Source organism: Schistocerca americana, chromosome 4 (assembly GCF_021461395.2).
Source record: "Schistocerca americana isolate TAMUIC-IGC-003095 chromosome 4, iqSchAmer2.1, whole genome shotgun sequence".
Lineage (NCBI taxonomy): Eukaryota > Metazoa > Arthropoda > Insecta > Orthoptera > Acrididae > Schistocerca > Schistocerca americana.
In genome coordinates, this window is record NC_060122.1 from 417,716,534 (window position 1) to 417,736,536 (window position 20,003).

The window sequence follows — 20,003 nt, forward strand, 5'->3', positions numbered from 1 at the left end:
CTGTTCTGTTTTAATGCTCATGTGTGAAATTAATGTTTCGAAAACTATTCTCATTATTTTATATATTTACTTATGTCATAATTTCTGCAACACTGATGTATCTGTTTATTTCTATTCTTTTGTAAAGCCTGTACTACTACAAATGTTATCTGTATTATTATGTTTTAATGATGTTTTCTGTATCTTTGTAATTGTATTCTGATGTTATAAAATTGTAATGGACACCAGTTCAGCAAATTAAGTAACTTGTAAGCATTCATTTCAGTGCACACGTTTCTGTTGATCGTAGTATATGCACAATATGTGAAAAAGGAGGACTGTTAGTGCTTGCACGTACGTTAGTAATTCAGCAAGAGACTGGTTAACAGCATTGCTGGTTCTAAGGTCAACTCCAAAAACTTTGTGAGTGCACAAGTGGTGGTTTATGGACTTGCTAAATTGTCTGCAAGACTCTTCGATGGTGATTGTGCACCTGCACAGTCGCAACAGATGGCTGCTGGCCGTCTCTACAAGGACTGCATTGGGTCTGCACCTCTGGTGGCCCACCAATACCGTAATCTGTAACAAGACTACAGTGGGTCTGCTCTGTGATAACCTACCTACCAATATTCTTCAACTTCGACTGACTCTGCTGTGGGTTTGCTCTGTTGTGGCCCACTACCTGTCTGCATGTCAAGAGTCAGCACTGTCTTTCCGTTGGAAGAACAACACTACTTCTTCAAGACTGCATGGAAATGCACTACTTTCGTGTGCATTTTCTTTTACTGCTCAGACTTTGAGAAAATAAATTGCAATTTTACTGTGATGAATGATCAGGACTGTCTTTATGGACTGTGAGAAAATTGTAGCTTTTGACCAACATTGTATCTATAAGTGTGTGCATTTGATTTCTTTGTTATTGTAATTGTGAAAAAATTTTAACAAATATGTATTGGCCAGTGCCCAAAACGATTTGTAAAATTTTTTGTGGGGAGCATGGGGGCTATGTAAGTAGGCTGTTTAGGTTCTTATATTGGGAACGCCACCGCCACGTAGCGCTCTGTATGAAAATCACTGGCTGTGCTGTGCGCAGTCTGTGGCTGGGTGGCATTGTTGGAATTTGCTATTGTAGTGTTGGGCAGTTGGCTGTTAACAGCGCGTAGCGTTGCGCAGTTGGAGGTGACCCGCCAGCAGTGGTGGATGTGGGGAGAGAGATGGCAGAATTTCGAGAGTGTGTCATTCAGAAAGAGTAAATTTGTAATATTGGATATTATGAAATGGTATATATATGATGACTTTTGAACATTATTAAGGTAAATACATTGTTTGTTCTCTATCAAAATCTTTCATTTGCTAACTATGCCTATCAGTAGCTAGTGCCTTCAGTAGTTTCAATCTTTTATTTAGCTGGCAGTATTGGCGCTCGCTGTATTGCAGTAGTTTGAGTAACGAAGATTTTTGTGAGGTAAGTGATTTGTGAAAGGTATAGGTTATTGTTAGTCAGGGCCATTCTCTTGTAGGGATTATTGAAAGTCAGATTCCGGTGCGCTAAAAATATTGTGTGTCGGTTAAGGCACAGTCATGTATAATTTTTCTAAGGGGTCGTTTCAATCTGTAGGGCCCAGGGCAAATGGCTGACATCCTATGACACCAAGAAAGACACGTGTTTACGCAGCAATATGTGGTCGTGCACTGTCATGCGGAAAAATGGCGTCTAGGGTGTTGCGCAGAAAGGGTGTGGCTAAGGGTCCCACGTAAGTCGCACTGGTCACAGCGCCCTGAACACGCAACAACTGTGACTTGTGGCAATACGCAATAGCATCCCACACCATAAAGTCCTGAGCTTGCGCTGTATGCCTTGTGATAATGCAGTCACTGTGATGCCGCTTCCCTGTCTGCTGCGAATCAAAATGCAGCCGTCACTTTCAAACAAACAGAACTCGTATTCTTCCGAAAACACTACCTGATGCCATTCCTGTCTCCAGTGATGTCGTTATATACATCATTCCCGTCTGTTACGCTTCTGCACATTCGTCAAAGGTAGGCGGATAAGTGGAAGACGCGCATGTAACACATGCCACAACAAATGGCGACTGACTATTAGCGCACATGGTGTACAATGTGTTTCACTGTTCCATTGTTTCGTCAGAGCCGAGAACTACGCAGATATGCCCTGCAACGCCGTCAGGAGAAGGTGTTGATGTTCTATGGGTTTGGTCTGGGTGGAGCGACCTGACCAAACTTTTGTCCTACGCCTTCCGTGAAGCATTCTGGACACACATGGTGCACTGTCGAAACACATCTGAACACAGGAGCTGCAATTTACCGGATGGGTCCAACACATCCTCTCATGCCAACAATGCGCCTTCCTTCAAGGTTACTGATTTGATGGCACCGTTCGCATATACGTCTACGAGTCATCCTCTGCGGCTGCTCAAGCTATACTCACCATTTACCTTCGGTTTATAGCGACAAAGAGAACCACAGGGACTTTTTACCGGAAGGTGATGTTGCTCCACGACATCGATGTTGACCTTGAACCTAGTGGCCGACATGATTCAAATAGTTCAAATGGCTCTGAGCACTATGGGACTTAACTTCTGAGGTCATCAGTCCCCTAGAACTTAGAACTACGTAAACGTAACTAACCTAAGGACATCACACCCATCCATGTCCGAGTCGTGATTCGAACCTACGACCGCAGCGGACGCGCGGTTCCAGGCTGTAGCGCCTAGAACCAGTCGGCCACTCCGGCCGGCCGACATGATTCAAATGCTAATCATTTCAGCAGAACAAGCTAATGTGCATATCCTGTGAATATGACCGTTCTATCCGTAGACGTTCAACGTGATCTGTTTTCCCGAACACGTTGTGCACACTGTAACGGTCGTGAGCGTTAGTTACCTTTGAGATTGGACGTGGTTGGTCGATGTTAGTCATGAATGCCTTTAAGGGACAGAGGAGCCATTATCTACACCTCACTGAGTTTGAACGAGGTCGTTAATAGGACGACGACAAGCTGGATGTTTTCCTGCGATTCCAAATAAGACTTGACCGGAATGTAGCTACTATACAAGCGTAATGGTAGTGGTGGACAAGAGAATGTACCATCGCAAGACCGGACTCTGGAAGGTCACATGGCACTACCAAGAGAGAAGACAATCGTGTTCGTCATATGGCTCTGGCGCGTGGTACTGCATCTGTAGCAGACATTTGAGCAGCGGTTGGCATCACAGTGACACAACTAACTGTTAGAAATGGGTTACTTCAAGGACAGCTCTGAGCCAGACACCCTGTAGCATGCATTCCACTGACCCCAAATCACTGCCATTTACGACTTCAGCGGTGTTAAGCGAGAGCTTGAGGACGAGGTGGAGTTCTGTTGTGTTCTCTGATGAAAACTGATTCTGCCTCAGTGTCTGGGAAGGCCATGTGTTGGTTACAAGTTGAGAGATTGCAACCGAAGAGTCTGTGTGTGTGCTTGACACACTAGACTTACACCTGGCGTTTTGGTCTGGAGTGCGATTTTGTATGATAGCATGAACGCTGTCGCTGTTATCCCACGCATACAGACTGGAAAGTTCTGCGACAGTCTGATGATTCGATCTGTTGCACTGCCATTCACTAACACCATTCCAGCGTGTGTTTTCCGCGAACTTCCAACATTATTCACTAGGTCATTAACAAAAACGGTCAACAATAGCGGCACAAAACACTCCCTTGCGGTTCTCCTTCAGTTACCTCCAAACGTGTCGATTTTTTTCTCTGAGAAAGACGAGTTGAGCACGGCCTGCAAGTAAGTCGTGAATTCGATCACAAATCTGATCCAACACTCGATAATCTGGTATTTTGTTCACTGATCGACAGTACGGGAATTTGTAAAATGCCTACGTGAAAGCAACGAACACGACATCTACCTGGTCGACATTATGTCCGGCGCTTTGGATCTCGTGGACGAACGGAGCGAGCTGAAATTCGCGATATCTGCTTGTGGAAACCATGTTGATTTGTGCAGTTGAGATGTTTTCTTCAAAATGTCATAAAGCCTCAGCATAAACCATGTTGCGTAGTTCTGAAACAGATCGGCGTCAATCTATAATTATGCCCATCTGTCCGACGGGTCTTCTTCAAAACTGTGTCAACGTGGGCTTTTTTTCCAGTCACTAGGTCCCCTTCGTTGCTTCAACGTCGTACGATAAACTGCTGCTATAAAGTGATAAAGTTCTTTAGCATAATCTCTCTAGAATTATCATTTATTTTGTTGCCTAAACATCAGAACACATCGGCAACTCTCTGTTTCTCTTTTCTTCATCTAATTCCCTCAGCGTCTGCCCTTTTAATTTGACTACACCCTGTTGGCCTTGTTTTATGTTTGAGTGTTCATCTCATAATCTCTTTCCAGGATATTATTCACTCCGTTCAATTGACTTTCCATCTCCTTTGCTGTATCTGACATTAACGTAGCCGTAGAGAAAAATCGATAAATTATTGCTCTCAAATGTTCTACTTTTTTCTAATATTTAACAGTCGGAGCTCTCTTCACATTTCTCATCGGCTTCGTTCTGAAATTAAAATAAAAAAAAATAGTGCAAGCAATATACGCAGCTACTACGCATACGAGCGCTGATTAATACAAGTGTTACATACAGTACTGACGTGAAACCAGCATCATAGAAAGTGATCTCTCACATTTCGTTCCCAGCCATAAAAGTTTTGCAGATGCTGCGTGTAGTACTATTTCCCCCGAAAACAAGATGTATGGATGGTCAGCTATTTTATTGAACGGACAAGCAGCTAGAACAGCAAATTTGTAGCTGCAATCTGCAGTGCGAAGTGGCATAGTTATTACCTCCCGTGATTCGCATTCAGTATTCTAGTCCGCAATATTTTCGGAGCTGGCACTGTGATATTGCGACGCACGCAGTGAATTTTAATCATCATGTATGAGATATAGCCAGAGCAGTGAATTTAATGCTACGTTGTGAACACAGAACAGAAAGATGGCTTATAGGTTGTACACAAATTGTTAATTTTCTGTAGTGAGAAGTACACATTTAAAATAATTAACTTTTTCTCTCAGATCGTCACCAATTAACAAGTGAAACGGGGTAGCACCGGAGTTCCATCCAAGCAGAAAGTCCCCTAAAGCAGCAGCAGTTCATATTCACGTGCCATGTCCAGTAATAGAGATTAGTTTTCTAAGAATGCCTACCTTTCCTTAATCAGAAACTATGCACGACTTAGGCACAAATGCATGCATGTAAAAATCTTATTTCATCAAATTTGGTAACACAATTTCGTGAAGAACTTATCACAGGGTAATAATAAATCAACTGAAGATGCCTACAGAACCGAAATCGTAATAGTGTCCGAAATTAAGAACAGTTTAATGGAGGAAGTGTTATATTTACTCCAGAATTAATTTGCAAATAGAGAGTTGTTTATTAAAAACCCTTTTGTTTGGCACATCCTCATTGCAATGGAAGTATGGCGCCTGCTAGCTAACGTGTGTGTGTGTGACTTTTATTTGAGAATGATTCACTGTTTGTGAAGTAGTATGTGCTTCACGGTAACGGCATCATTTACAATATAACAGAAACCAGTGCTATGTTCCTTACATCCTCACAGCTGAATGAAGGATTTATGAATAAGAAATACCTTGAAATTTGAGTGTAGGTGCCGCTGTACTACTAGCTTTCATAAAACATTTGTTATGAGCCATATAAAAGGCACCACTTGAAAGGCAACCCTAAACTCGTCAGTTGGCGCGTTAGCCAATGCGATAAAGTAGTGCTGATGTCCCGTGACACGTCAAAGAAATAAGAGGATATGCAATGACATTGACTCAAAGGGAACTTACTTAGGTACAGCCATGGGGTCTCCGAATCACTCAGTCCTATCCTACGGGCAAATAACCGTGAATATCTTACACCCTTATACGTCTGCGTTTGGGTTTTAGAGACAATTGATGGCACACAGAATGGTGACAAATTTGTACGTACTTACTTAATCTCTCCTTGATGTCACTAATTCATGTGATTTCTTCGGACTCAAGTATCCTACCGAGCTACTTCGGTGTTGAACGCTATCCAAAATGGCTCCAATAGTGCTTTGATATACTTAAGATATTTTGCGAGTGATTGAATTTCGAAACTGAACTACCGAGATGTTTGGCAAGGATTAATCCTTCTGAATGTGAGCAGCAATGCTTAGTGTAGGGCTTCAAACACGACGCAAGCGCGCTGGGGGTGAACAGATATCAGGCAGGCTCAAGTTACTCCATGCGCTTTGGGCTTTTCCTCAGACTGCTGAGTGACGTTTGGGTGTTAGCCTAAATAGACGCTTTTGTGGTAATGCATTTTCTTGCAATACGGACACAAAAGCATTGTCTGTCAGCGCTCTTGTATTGCCCAGCTTGAAGTAAGCGAAGGTATGTCCGTTTGAGACTAAAATTCTCTACAGTATATTGTTCATATACCTCCCAGAAGTTATAATTTTAGAGTTCAAGAATAGGTCTAATAATTCGTATTGGACTAATTGCACGCCACATTTTGCACGCCACATTCGTATTTCTCTTGATACATGGGTCCATGATGTAACTGATGAGCGCTCCACCGTCTATTGTTCTGGGAAAAAAAGACGTCTGGGTCTAATGGTGTGACTGGTGAATTGCTTGTTTTGAGAGTAATTAAATACGGTACAGTCACTTCTTCTTCTTCTTTTAGTGTTCAACCCTGAGGTTGGTTTGCAGCGGAGCGCCATTCCTCTCTTCTGTCTGCCTTCCTCTTCATTTCCACACATGTGTAACATGCAACGTCATTCATGATCTGTTGCATGTATGATAAGCTTGGTCGCCCTCGCCGATCCCTTCCTTCAATAGCTCCTTCTGTTGTTGTTCCAATGATGTTGTTATGTCGTAGTGTGTGCCTTACAAGTTTGTCTCTTCTTGCTTGGATGTGCCTCCACAGATATCTGGTTTCCTGTACTCTTCTAAGCACCTCTTCATTTGTCACTTTGTCTCTGCAGCTGATCTTCATCCTTCTATAGCACCACATCTCCAGGACCACTAGCCGTCTTCTCTCTTCTCTTCCAATTGTCCAAGTTTCACATCCGTGTAGGGCCACACTCCAAACGAAAGCTTTCATGACACGTTTCCTTATTTCCAGACTGATGTTCTTGCTGGTGAGTAAGATCCTCCTCCGATTAAATGCAATTTTTTGGCTTTTGTATTCTGCTCGCAATTTCTTTCGGGCTCCTATCATCCCCTGTGATTATGCTTCCCAAGTACATAAATTCCTCTATCACATCCTGCTCCTATCTTCACTTCTCGTTCTCAGAGGTTCATATTCTGCTCCTGTACTGCATACCATCGCTTTAGTCTTTTTCTTGTTTATTCTCATTCCATATTGATTGCATAGAATGCTTTCCCTTGTTCTGAGGACTTCCTGTAGATCTTCTTTTGTCTCCGTGACTACAGCAGTATTATCTGCAACTGTTCCTAATCACTGCCACCTCATTTTTATAGAAACTGTGTATCACAAGGATGTCTTTGTACCTCATTCCTGTTTTCCTCGGCACTCTGAACATCTCTTGCCAGATAACGTTAACAAAAGCCTTTTCCAGGTCTACAAAGGCAATATAAGTTGAGAACTTTTAAAATTGCAGCGCTTCAGAAATTGTGAATAATTTAATGATTATAAAGAATCCGCCTCGATTGCAAATAATAATCGTGTGTTGACCTAGGTTTCGGCGCGCATAGCCGGAACACACTTAAACTATAAGTTGGTTTATTTTTCTGAAATTGCTTTTCGATAAGGAGTCTCAGTGCCCAATCCCCTTCTGAAACCAAACTGATCTGCACTCAGCATATCTTTCACCTTCTCTTCAATTCTCTTTAGAACTATTTTTATGAGAATTTTTGATGCATGTGATATTAGGTTTAAAGTTTGGTATTGTGCACGTTGTATAGCTGCTGCCTTCTTTGGTATAGGAACAATAATGAATTTCTCGAAGTCCGTCGGTATCTCTCCTGTGTTATAGATGGACCTCATAAGTTTAAGCAGCATCGTTTTCATGCTGTCACCTACATTCTTTAGTAGTTCTGCAGGGATATCATGTATACCCATTGCTATGTTGTCTCGTAGTTCCTTTAGAGCTTTGTCAAATTCTTCTTGCAGAATGTCATCTCCCTTGTCATCTTCGTCTACTTGCTCTTCTCTTCCTATTACTTCCTCTGAAAGAGGTGTTGCTGCATACAACTTCTCTATGTATTCTTTCCATCTCGTCACCATGTCTTCACCAAAGAACATTTTCCCCTCTCTGTTTTCTATTGTGCCCGAGAGTGTTTTTTTTTTTACGTTTGTTAAGAAATTGATTTTCTGTTCTGTAGACTAAATTAGTTCTTTCGTTTTGCATATTTTCTTCCAGTCACAGATAATATTAATTCAAGTTTGCCAGGTTCGGTCGTCACCGTGTTTTCGGACCATTAGACAGATTTCGTCGTTCGGTACAGCACAAAGGAAACCACATAGTCAAACAAGGCTGTTGTTCAGTGTGTTTCTTGATTAAGATTATTGCAGCCACACTTAATCAGGAAAAATTAGCATCTTATAAGGAACCGCTTGTGTTCCAACCACATTCTAGTTCCTTATTTTTCAGTTTTACAGTTGTGTATCGCGTCTGCAGACACCGTGTAGCATTCAGTGATTAAAGCGGTACTGCATAACGCACACAATTGGGAGTAAGATTTCAGTTCCCATTTTGGCTGAAGGAGCCGATGAACAATCTTGACTAATAAATATTAGCTAATACAGATATTAGGAGAAGACTGTAGGTCGTAAGTAATTTCTCACAAGAATATTACAACATCAAAACTCGATCATCTTAATACATAAACACATTGTGTTTAAGCTAACGAATATGTACGAATGGCTACGAAATATCAAGAGTGTATGTACGAGATACTGGCTCTGTGCCCTAGTCGTCAGTCACCGATAGGGTGCCTTCCGATCCAGTTTTGTCGTAAGACCATGCTGTCAGGAAATTTCTAAATTTCAATTAATTTCCATTAATTATGTCGATTTTGTCAGTTTCTGGTGTTAAGTACATGAAATCTTCACAAACGCATTCCTTTTGAACATTAATACGAATAATAGAGCTTCCCGCCTCATAACTTAGAATCACAGGAAGTAGAGTTGCACTTGACAGAGAACCCGATGGCGCTCATACTAATTCTGAGAGGGACATTAACTTCGAGAGCTTCTTAGCAAAACAGGTGGAAAGGATCCTACACGACGACTTAGATGGAACAAAGAATTTCTCAGACATCTTTCTAAGGTCGTTCTTAGCTCCTCTTAGTAAAATTTAAATTACGTGGTATCCTTAAGAGAATGCCCAGTTACAAACTTTAGTTGTATCAACTGTAAGGCTGCACAGTGTTGGTTCAAGGTTTTAGATAAGCGCAAGCATTGGTACTGCTGTATTGTTTACCGGCTTGTAGTGCTACATACGCAATACAGTGACTCCGGAGCGTTAAGCCCTCTGCATTTTGCAGTTTTCTGAGGACGAGTCTGATAGTTCAGTTAAGCGTTGGTTTCCTTCAGAGTTTAATTGTGATCACCAGTGTGACAACGACATTAGCCGATGATATCGTCAGACCCAAACGACAAGATGTGCGTGTAAAGGGGAAAACATGGGACGACAAAAAATATATGAAGAGGAAGTTGACCGTGTTAGTGCATCTTACCTTCGTAGTCATAGGAGGTCTGCTTGGAAAACTACTCTTCAAGTTCAGTTACCAAGGATGACGGTGTGGAAGGCTTTATGAAAACTTGTACGCAATCATTCATACGGGTTACAACTGGTACACCAGGTTGCACCGTGAAGATGTCGTTCTTCATCATGTGGTGTTCAGTGATGAGCCAAATTTTCATGTAAGTGGTACGGTAAATACCCGTAATGTTCTTATCTGGGGGTCAGAACATCCTCATACAGCTGTACCATAGGAGTAACATTCCCCAAAATTAAAATAGTTCACCGCTGCATCCCGATGTCAAGTGTACAGACCATTTTTGTTCACTGAAGCTACCATAACAGGTATGGATTATCTGGATATGTTGCCAAAACGGCTCTTTCCCTGATAAGAAGGGGAAACTTAAAACTTTATTTAGGAATAAGATGGAACCTCTCCTCATTGGCATCTCTTTGTACGAGATTTGTTGAAAGTAATAATTCCTGACTCTTGGATTGTTCGTCATGATCAACACGACACAGCCGTTCCACTGGCTTCCCCATTCACATGACCTCACACATTCGACGTCAATTTGATACACGATTTGTTGTTAATAGTTTCATCTGTTGCAATACACAGTTTAAACTGTGACTTTCCTTTATAGACATACCGTGGTTCGCGTTTGTAAGCTAATGGGCTGGACTGCTTCCGCGAGCAGAGCACCAATGGGAGCTGTACTGCCACTGTCGACTCCCACTGATTTTCCACTTGCACTGCAGAAAGCAGTGTTTCCCTCCAGTTTTCGGGAAACTTTTCTGGTAGCGATTATTTCGACTTTGGCCAAAAAAGAGTTCCAAATGTAATTAAAATTAAGAACATACATTTTACATGTCCGCAGTTCGTGGTCTCTCGGTAGCCTTCTCGCTTCCCGAGCACGGAGTCCCGGGTTCGATTGCCGGCGGTGTCAGGGATTTTCACCTTCCCCGAGATGACTGGGTGTTGTTGTTTCGCCTTCATTATCATCATTCATCCCCATTACGGTCGAAGCAAGGCAACGGCAAATCGCATCCATTGTTTAGTACGGCGGTGCGGGTCTCCCGCATCGTTCCCCTACGGTGTGTCAAGGAGCACGGGACTTCATTTCCACGTTTTACATAACCGAGAGTCACTTAAATTACACCACTTTTCAAATTTTAGTACAGCATAAACAGTAAGTTATAAAATATTTAAACAATGGCATTCTCATTTGGGGATATTGTGCTTGTTATCTCATTTTCAGAATGACATTTATGAGAAAAATAACCACATGACACTTAGTTTTCTGAACATCTGAGAGTGGTACAAATTAGAAATCTGATTTTCTAATTTGTGACAGTGGATGCAGAAAATTGCGCCAACCGTAAAACTATGTCCTCAAACTTAAAGACGTATACTAGTGTAAGTTTAATGAAATGTTCAATATTTTAGTTTTACGACGCTGTTTGTAGGCATTTCAATATAACTTTTTTACTCCCTTTCCCTAACCCTGCATATTTTGCATAAATCCACATTTCGCAATTTATGCACTTCATCATTTATTCCATTCGATATTTACTACTACTCTGTTTTACGAATAAGGTTCTGTGGTGGCTTTGGTTTCTGTGGTGGCTTTGGCGCTACGTCTCCAATCCACTTCCTTTTTACCGGTGGGGCTGTAGCTGTAGACATATCCTTTGCTTCAGTCAGCTTTTTGGCTGCTTGTCCTCTCACTGGTTTTCTTGGGTAAACGTTAAAGTTTTCCTAGGGGCATTTATAATGTCTCTCGTATTCGGCGATATTTCTTGGATGGACACATTCAGCCCGATTTCTTTCTGCCATGGCTTTCTGTGCATTGAAATTATGGGACAACGAAGCGTACATTTCAGATCCATTCCATATGCTTTAAGTCTCATTGTCGAATAATTCGTTGCTTCATGTTGGCTGTACATAATGGTAGCAGGCCTCAAAACAGGAAAAGAGTCGCTGTTTTCAACCACTATCTCTTTGTTTTGTTTAGTTGTGTGCTAAGCCTGTGGTTAAACTCATAATACACGATTATGTTCGTTCTGAATGTATGTTCTCCCGGGTAGCGGAAATTGGTAGCCTGCTATAACAGTCTCGCCAACTTCAGGATGCAAGCAAAACGGCATAGAAGTTAACTATCTCCACGGTACAGAAATTACGCACACTTAGGTTGGTTAGGATGAGTGATCTATCTCGGTGCAATTGGTCCCTCCACAATTCCAGGTTGGTTCGATACCCAATGACCATTGTCCAGCCCTCTTTAGGCAGGGCTAGGTAAGAACAAGTGGTTTTGGTAGGCACTCAGTAATGATATGGCTTAAGGTTTTGGAATTCTTGGTTGGTGTTTCGGTTTAAACTTACGTATCCAAGAATAAGTGTCACTTTTGTGGGAAGGACTTCGTGTGTAGACTGAATTGCTACAGTGTGCTGTGATAATACAAGGAAATTGTGTATTTGCTTAATAATTCATAACTTACATTCATTTCAATGCGTTTCGTAAACTCAAGGAAACATGGCACTGAATTTCATAATTCTTCTCATTTGTGGGTATTTGTAGTCTGGGACTTTGTTCAGTACCATAGTGAGGACTTCTTCTTTCTTTTTCGCCTTTTTAACTAACGAGTGTCTTCCGGATTGAAGGTAATTATTTAGTGGCATAGATCTTTCTGTCCCATCTTATTACATTCATATCAACGTCCTTTTCAGGGAACATACGGGTTCATATCTCACTCATAAACAAAATTTAATCAATTTTTCACCCTGAACAAATATCTATGTGTGTGTACAATTTTTATTCATTTTTATAATTCTCAATTTAGTGTATTTTTCATGGTTTGGCACATGTACATCCACGTGTTTTCTAAAGTGTGTACAGGTTCAGCTCAGTGACAAATGAACAGTACTCAATTTTGTACGTGGAACGAGTACCTCTTCGTTTGGATAGTTTTTATTCCTGTGCGTGATTTTCTAATTGACAGGTTTTCCGCGTTTTGCACTTGTCAATGACTAAAGTTCCATCTCACTGCCGAGTACATAGTAGTGTTTCATAGCTTTTGTCTAAATTGAAGATATCATTTATTACTTTCATTTATCGAGTGAACGAACAAGTAACTGTTTCTGATTGTATGTCGACTCCATACGTAAGCACATTCCTGTCCCAAACCTTTTTAATGCAATGCGGTGCTATGAACAGTCACGTACATCAGGAATGTGGTACTTCCTGTATTAATGTACAACTGTTTTATTTTATCATCGGGATCAGCTTTTATTTTTTAATAAATTTTTTGTCGAAATTTTAAGAACCTGACATTCTAACTTACGAACCTCCATCAGAACCTTATTCAAAAGTAAACGCTGATGCAAAACTCTATCCTCTGAAACTTCCTGGCAGATTTAAACTGTGTGCCAGACCGAAACTCGTACTCGGGGCCTTTGTCTTTCGCGGGCAAGTACTCTACCATCTGAGCTACCCAAGCACAACTAACGACCCGTCCTCACAGCTTCAATTCTGCCAGTACCACCTCTCCTACTTTCCAAACTTCACAGAAGCTCTTTTGCTTCAATTAAATGTTTATTAAAGTCTTTACTCGCTAATAAACTTCAAACATTACATTGCTTCCTTCATTCTATTTCCTTTTACATAATCGCATTGGTTATGATACTTTTTTTCATATTTAACCGCCCTTAATACGTGCATGTATCCTCTAACCGCAATATGCTGCTACGTTTGAGCAATTCGCTTCGTTGCTGCATTGTCTGATGCAAGTTTCCTTACGTTTGAAATTCTTAAACCGAGCGTCATTTCCTAGGACGTAACAATATTCTGTTCCAGTTTGTTTTCAACTTGGATGGAAAACACTTTACTGCAAAATAAATAAATAAATTAATTAATTAAATCCCACTATCCAGTTTTGCTTCCATAATCAGCAAGGCTGTTAACTGAATTAACTGTTTATAGGATCTTTCTGTCACCATTTTGTAATACAAAATAATTATTTAATTACTAACTAACTAAGAAAGCCTTAGAATATTCACCACATCCCTTTAAAACTTTATGTGTCACTAACAACACATACTTAAAGATCACAATAAGAGAAACTTTCTGAAACTGCACTGGTTTAATATCGGAAACCTTCAACGGTAAATTACAGGTGACTTCACGGATTTGCGTACACATTCCTACAACTGGTTAATGTGCGCAGTTTGGATGTGACCACCTCTGGCAGCAGTACAGACCTGCCAATGACGGAGCATGTGTCAATCCCTTGTTGAGGCGATAAAGCGCCTTCTTCCTGCAGAGCTGCTCGCAAGTCTTGGAGATGGGTTGGTAGATGCTGACGCGATGCAACCCGTCTCTTTGGTGCATCCCAGACATGCTCCATGGGATTCAAATCGAGAGAGCGTGCAGGCTACGCCGTGTGTGCAGTATCTTCTGTTTCCAAGAAAACACCGACCAGCCAAGCTCTATGAGGTCGAGCAGTATCGTCCAACAATACGAAGTCCGCAGCACCTCGCAACAACGGCACATGGGGTCCCAAGATCTCGTCACGATACCTGACAGCAATAAATTCTTCACGATTTACCCGTGCAATTTCATGAAGAGGTGTTCGAGTGGTCAACATAATCCGTGCACACACCTCTTCGATGCAGGTCTCTTTCGACAGTGTTTGGATTCCGAAATCGTGTTCCATGTTACCTCCATATACGATTCCGGCGAGAATCGCTCTACAGACCAAATCAGTAATCGTCTGTGAAGCGAAGACTGGCCCACTGTTCGACTGTCCAGGTGCCACATTGACGACTCCACTCTAGACGATCCCTCCCGTGAAAACGTGTCAAAGGTACACATACAGCAGATCTCCGACAATAAAGGCCACTCTGCCCTTCTGTATATCCGTTGCCTCGATACAACCCGTCCAGTGAATGCTGCAAAGTCTCATGCCAGGGGCCGTGCAGTATTAAGGCGGTACCGTCGTGCCATTACAGCCAATTAACGGTCTTCTCTTTCTGATGTCACAGATGATCGGCCCTGCCGTTGTCTTCGGGGTATAGTTTCGATCTCTATCAACTGTAGCCACATCCGAGAAACAAGACAATGATTTATTTTAAGTCATCGGGCCACATCAGTTTCCAACCGTCCTACTTCCACTCTCCCGACGGCCTTGGTAGGCGTCTTTTCTGTGTCACCCTGCACAGCCTGTGACTGTGTACACAGCGATTCTTAATGTGAGAAAAGCCGGTGAAAACTACCCCGTTTCAAAGATGCCCTGACGTCAGCGTCGGCGTTGTTGTTGGTGGACTGGAATGCCATCTTCTGTGCAGATGGGGAAATAGCGGTTTGTTGGTTTAATTTTGGACACCAGTGAACAAAGAAACCAGCGCTGTCTTCAGACCAACAGTTCCTCAACAAACGAAAGTCATAGCTTACGATATGACTTCAAGAAGCACGTCGTTCACGCAGACCTCACTATATGTGGGAGAGTACAGCAGATACTGATTTTATAATGGTGGTACGAATTAGGAAGCTGTAGAATTCAGGAAACTCTCCCCTATACAGATATACTATAGACATATATATCGTTTATGAATTTCGGAATTTTTACGGGATCTTTGCAAGTGGAACAGAATTTAACGACTCTTCCTTTTTGTGAGTCAATAATTTTATTGACAGTACTACAAAAATCAATAAATAAAATAAAAACCTTATGCATAGCAAACGTAATGCCCATTTCCAAGCCAGGTAATTTCCTAATCAGTTTGACGTGATACACTTGAAGCAGTTTCCTGGAAGAGATAATCAAGTCAATTTCTAAATTGTTAACGAAACTCTGATAATAACTGAAATGAATATCAGTCGCTTAAAAACATCCCAGTAGTGGCCTATGTCGCACGTCAGTTTCAGATTCCTGTACGTGAATTCCGAGGAGTGAGAGACTTCAAAGACATTATTCCTCGCTGCGCAGAAAGGAAAGATATGCAGACTGCTTTCATACAATCGTGTTGCCGTGAAAATGTTGAAGTTATGGATCCTAACTAATGTAAATCAGACCGATACGCCACATGCCAGATCAGCATATTACTATAGAAAAGAAAAAGGAAATAGATGAAGAATAGATGGGAGATACGGTACTGCGAGATTTGTTTGACAGAAAACCTGCAGATCTAAGTCACTAATTTGATTTAGGTCTTTCAGACTCTGAAGTAGACGACATTACCTCAGAATTACTGAGACCCTTGGGCTAGCCGGACTTGACAAAACTATCCCACCTGTAGTGCAGAAACCGTGACACGGTAGAAATATACTCAACCTTCAAGAAGAACGTAATAATTCCAATTTCAAAGAAGAAAGAGCCATCAGTTTAATAGTTCATGGCTGCAAAATACTGACTCGAACTACACTCCTGGAAATTGAAATAAGAACACCATGAATTCATTGTCCCAGGAAGGGGAAACTTTATTGACACATTCCTGGGGTCAGATACATCACATGATCACACTGACAGAACCACAGGCACATAGACACAGGCAACAGAGCATGCACAATGTCGGCACTAGTACAGTGTATATCCACCTTTCGCAGCAATGCAGGCTGCTATTCTCCCATGGAGACGATCGTAGAGATGCTGGATGTAGTCCTGTGGAACGGCTTGCCATGCCATTTCCACCTGGCGCCTCAGTTGGACCAGCGTTCGTGCTGGACGTGCAGACCGCGTGAGACGACGCTTCATCCAGTCCCAAACATGGTCAATGGGGGACGGATCCGGAGATCTTGCTGGCCAGGGTAGTTGACTTACACCTTCTAGAGCACGTTGGGTGGCACGGGATACATGCGGACGTGCATTGTCCTGTTGGAACAGCAAGTTCCCTTGCCGGTCTAAGAATGGTAGAACGATGGGTTCGATGACGGTTTGGATGTACCGTGCACTATTCAGTGTCCCCTCGACGATCACCAGTGGTGTACGGCCAGTGTAGGAGATCGCTCCCCACACCATGATGCCGGGTGTTGGCCCTGTGTGCCTCGGTCGTATGCAGTCCTGATTGTGGCGCTCACCTGCACGGCGCCAAACACGCATACGACCATCATTGGCACCAAGGCAGAAGCGACTCTCATCGCTGAAGACGACACGTCTCCATTCGTCCCTCCATTCACGCCTGTCGCGACACCACTGGAGGCGGGCTGCACGATGTTGGGGCGTGAGCGGAAGACGGCCTAACGCTGTGCGGGACCGCAGCCCAGCTTCATGGAGACGGTTGCGAATGGTCCTCGCCGATACCCCAGGAGCAACAGTGTCCCTAATTTGCTGGGAAGTGGCGGTGCGGTCCCCTACGGCACTGCGTAGGATCCTACGGTCTTGGCGTGCGTCCGTGCGTCGCTGCGGTCCGGTCCCAGGTCGACGGGCGCGTGCACCTTCCGCCGACCACTGGCGACAACATCGATGTACTGTGGAGACCTCACACCCCACGTGTTGAGCAATTCGGCGGTACGTCCACCCGGCCTCCCGCATGCCCACTATACGTCCTCGCTCAAAGTCCGTCAACTGCACATACGGTTCACGTCCACGCTGTCGCGGCATGCTACCAGTGTTAAAGACTGCGATGGAGCTCCGTATGCCACGGCAAACTGGCTGACACTGACGGCGGCGGTGCACAAATGCTGCGCAGCTAGCGCCATTCGACGGCCAACACCGCGGTTCCTGGTGTGTCCGCTGTGCCGTGCGTGTGATCATTGCTTGTACAGCCCTCTCGCAGTGTCCGGAGCAAGTATGGTGGGTCTGACACACCGGTGTCAATGTGTTCTTTTTTCCATTTCCAGGAGCGTATTTACAAAAGAATAGAGGAACTGGTAGAAGCCGACCTCGGCCAAGACCAGTTTACGTTTCGTAGAAACATAGCAAGACGCGACACGATGCTGACTTTCTCGCTTATCTTAGAAGATAGATTGTAGAAAGGCAAACCTATGAATAGATGTAGGTTAATTCTAACAAAGAAGAAAACAGCAACCAGCCACTATTAATACTGCTATTTATTTAGGTAAATATGCCGTTACCGGTTTCGGATTGGCAATTTCATCATCTGACGGCTGTTCACATGATTTTCAAGATACACTTTACATTATCGTCCGTTTCCGATTTTTATTATTCCACTGTGGCGAAGTGTTTTTGGTGTGTTGTTGCCCTACGGTAGAAAACAGTGTTAGAAGCGCACTATGTGAAGGTAACTAACCTCCAAGCGATGGATATATTTTGGAATATCCGAAAAATACTCTCCTGCAACTTCGCAAGAAAACCGCGCGGAATTTTCGACGTAAGTACCATAACCACTTAACCTCACATATTTCTTTACGCTGTATTTCATCGTTTGGAGGTTAGTTACTTTCACATAGTGCGAATCTAACACTGTTTTCTACCGCAGGTCAACAACACACCAAAAATACTTCGCCACAGTGGAATAATAAAAATCGGAAACGGACGATAATATCAAGTGTATCTTGAAAATCATGTGAACAGCCGTCTGATGATGGATTTTCCAGTTCGAAACCGGTAACGGCGCTATTTACCTAAATAAATAGCAGTATTAATAGTGGCTGGTTGCTGTTTTCTAATATGTAAGAATTAACCTACATTAATTGTACACAGCCACGGTCTCGCCTTGGCAGTTTTAGACAAAATAGCAAACCTATGAACTTATCCCAGATTTAGTAAGGATACATTAGTAAGGATACAAAATGCAGAATAGCTATAACAGACAAGAATTCCCATGAAAGAGGCAAAGGTACTTGCGTATAAAGTAGCCTTGCACGAAAGTAAAACGTATTCGATACGTTGTTCACATAAGAAGAGAGTATAATTCATTGTATAGTGTTGCTGCAGAAGAATGTTGAAGATTAGATGAGCAAATGTAGTACCTAATGAGAAAACACAGGATCTAAATGGACAAGAAAGAAATTTATGGAACAACGTGACTAAAAGAAGGATCAGACGCAGGATGCATCGCGAGACATCAAGGAATCTTGGATCTGGTAATATAGGGAGGGGTGGAGACGTAAAAATTGTTGAGAGGAAACAAGGGATGAATGAAGTAACCTGGTTCAAATGGATGTAAGCTGCAGTAGTTATTCAGAGGTGAAGAGGCTCACAAAGGATAGAGTACCTTGGAGAGCTGGAACGTAACAGTCTTTTGATTAAAAAAACTCAACAATAACAACAACGAGGAAAACATTGCACCTGCCTCTGAGTATGGAGGCGAAGCATACGAAGCAATCTGAGTCTGCCCCTGCAGCGTTGTTTCCAGCTTTTATTCGGACACAGTGTCTCCATCGAAAGGTGAAACACCGTGTACAGAGGGTGCGCAGAATAATATTGCCCTGGAAAATACTTTATGCAGCTTGGGGTGGGTAAATTTAAATATGCTTAGATCTGTAGTTTATCTGTATAGGTCGCATAAAATCACTTACAGCAAGTAAATAATGACTTTATTAATCACAAATTATGCACGATGCGTTTTAGAATTATTTCCGTCTTTAAAAATTCAAGTGCAAAGGTAACAGAAGGAGAAGAGTGTTACCGATTGTGTGCGTAGTATAAGACTTCCCGTTTAAAAGCTTCGCACCAGGCATGGGTGATGTAAGTTTTCCTGCTTATCTTAAGGTTGAGAACGAAGCTGTTGTTCCTCTTCCCGTAGCTATTCTTCACGAAGCAAGTGTTTCCTGCTGCCGACCGGACTAGCACTGCCCACTCACGCAAACCTGTGCTCACAAAATAGTTATCATCGTGACAGACACGCACCACACAGTTCGTAAACAAGGAACTTTTCCACTCACGGGTGGTAAAATCAGACTGCCCATTCACTAAACGTCACGTGAGAGGGTACAGCAAATTCCTGTTTCTCTCCTCCCACTTATGGACCCGTTGTTCCAAGGTTTTGATTCAACGAAGCAAGTTACGCGTTTTTGTCATGGGTTTTGGGGGGGGGGGGGGGGTTGCTAACGCTGTCAGGCTTCCGTTCTGGCGACCTACCGTAACTAGCGCAGACTCCGAGTCTCTGGGGCAGCTGAAACTGCCTCCACTTTACGGTGGGGGTGTTAGTTTTGGTAACACTGGCATCACTAATCGGATGCCAGGCTCCAGCCGATTTTTCAATCCGACTACAGATTTTTAAGCCTCATGAAAGTCATCAAGGCGCAGACTTCACTTACTTTTATTCACTTAATTCAACTAACCGCTTCTCCTTCATTCATGAGTAGATGACAGAT

General features: G+C 42.7%; 1 protein-coding gene across 1 annotated transcript in view; it reads right to left on the bottom strand.

The window, feature by feature from the left end:
• LOC124613141 (nephrin-like) overlaps positions 1 to 20,003 on the bottom strand; it is an 840,812-nt gene that overhangs the window by 381,791 nt on the left and 439,018 nt on the right. The window lies entirely within an intron of this gene.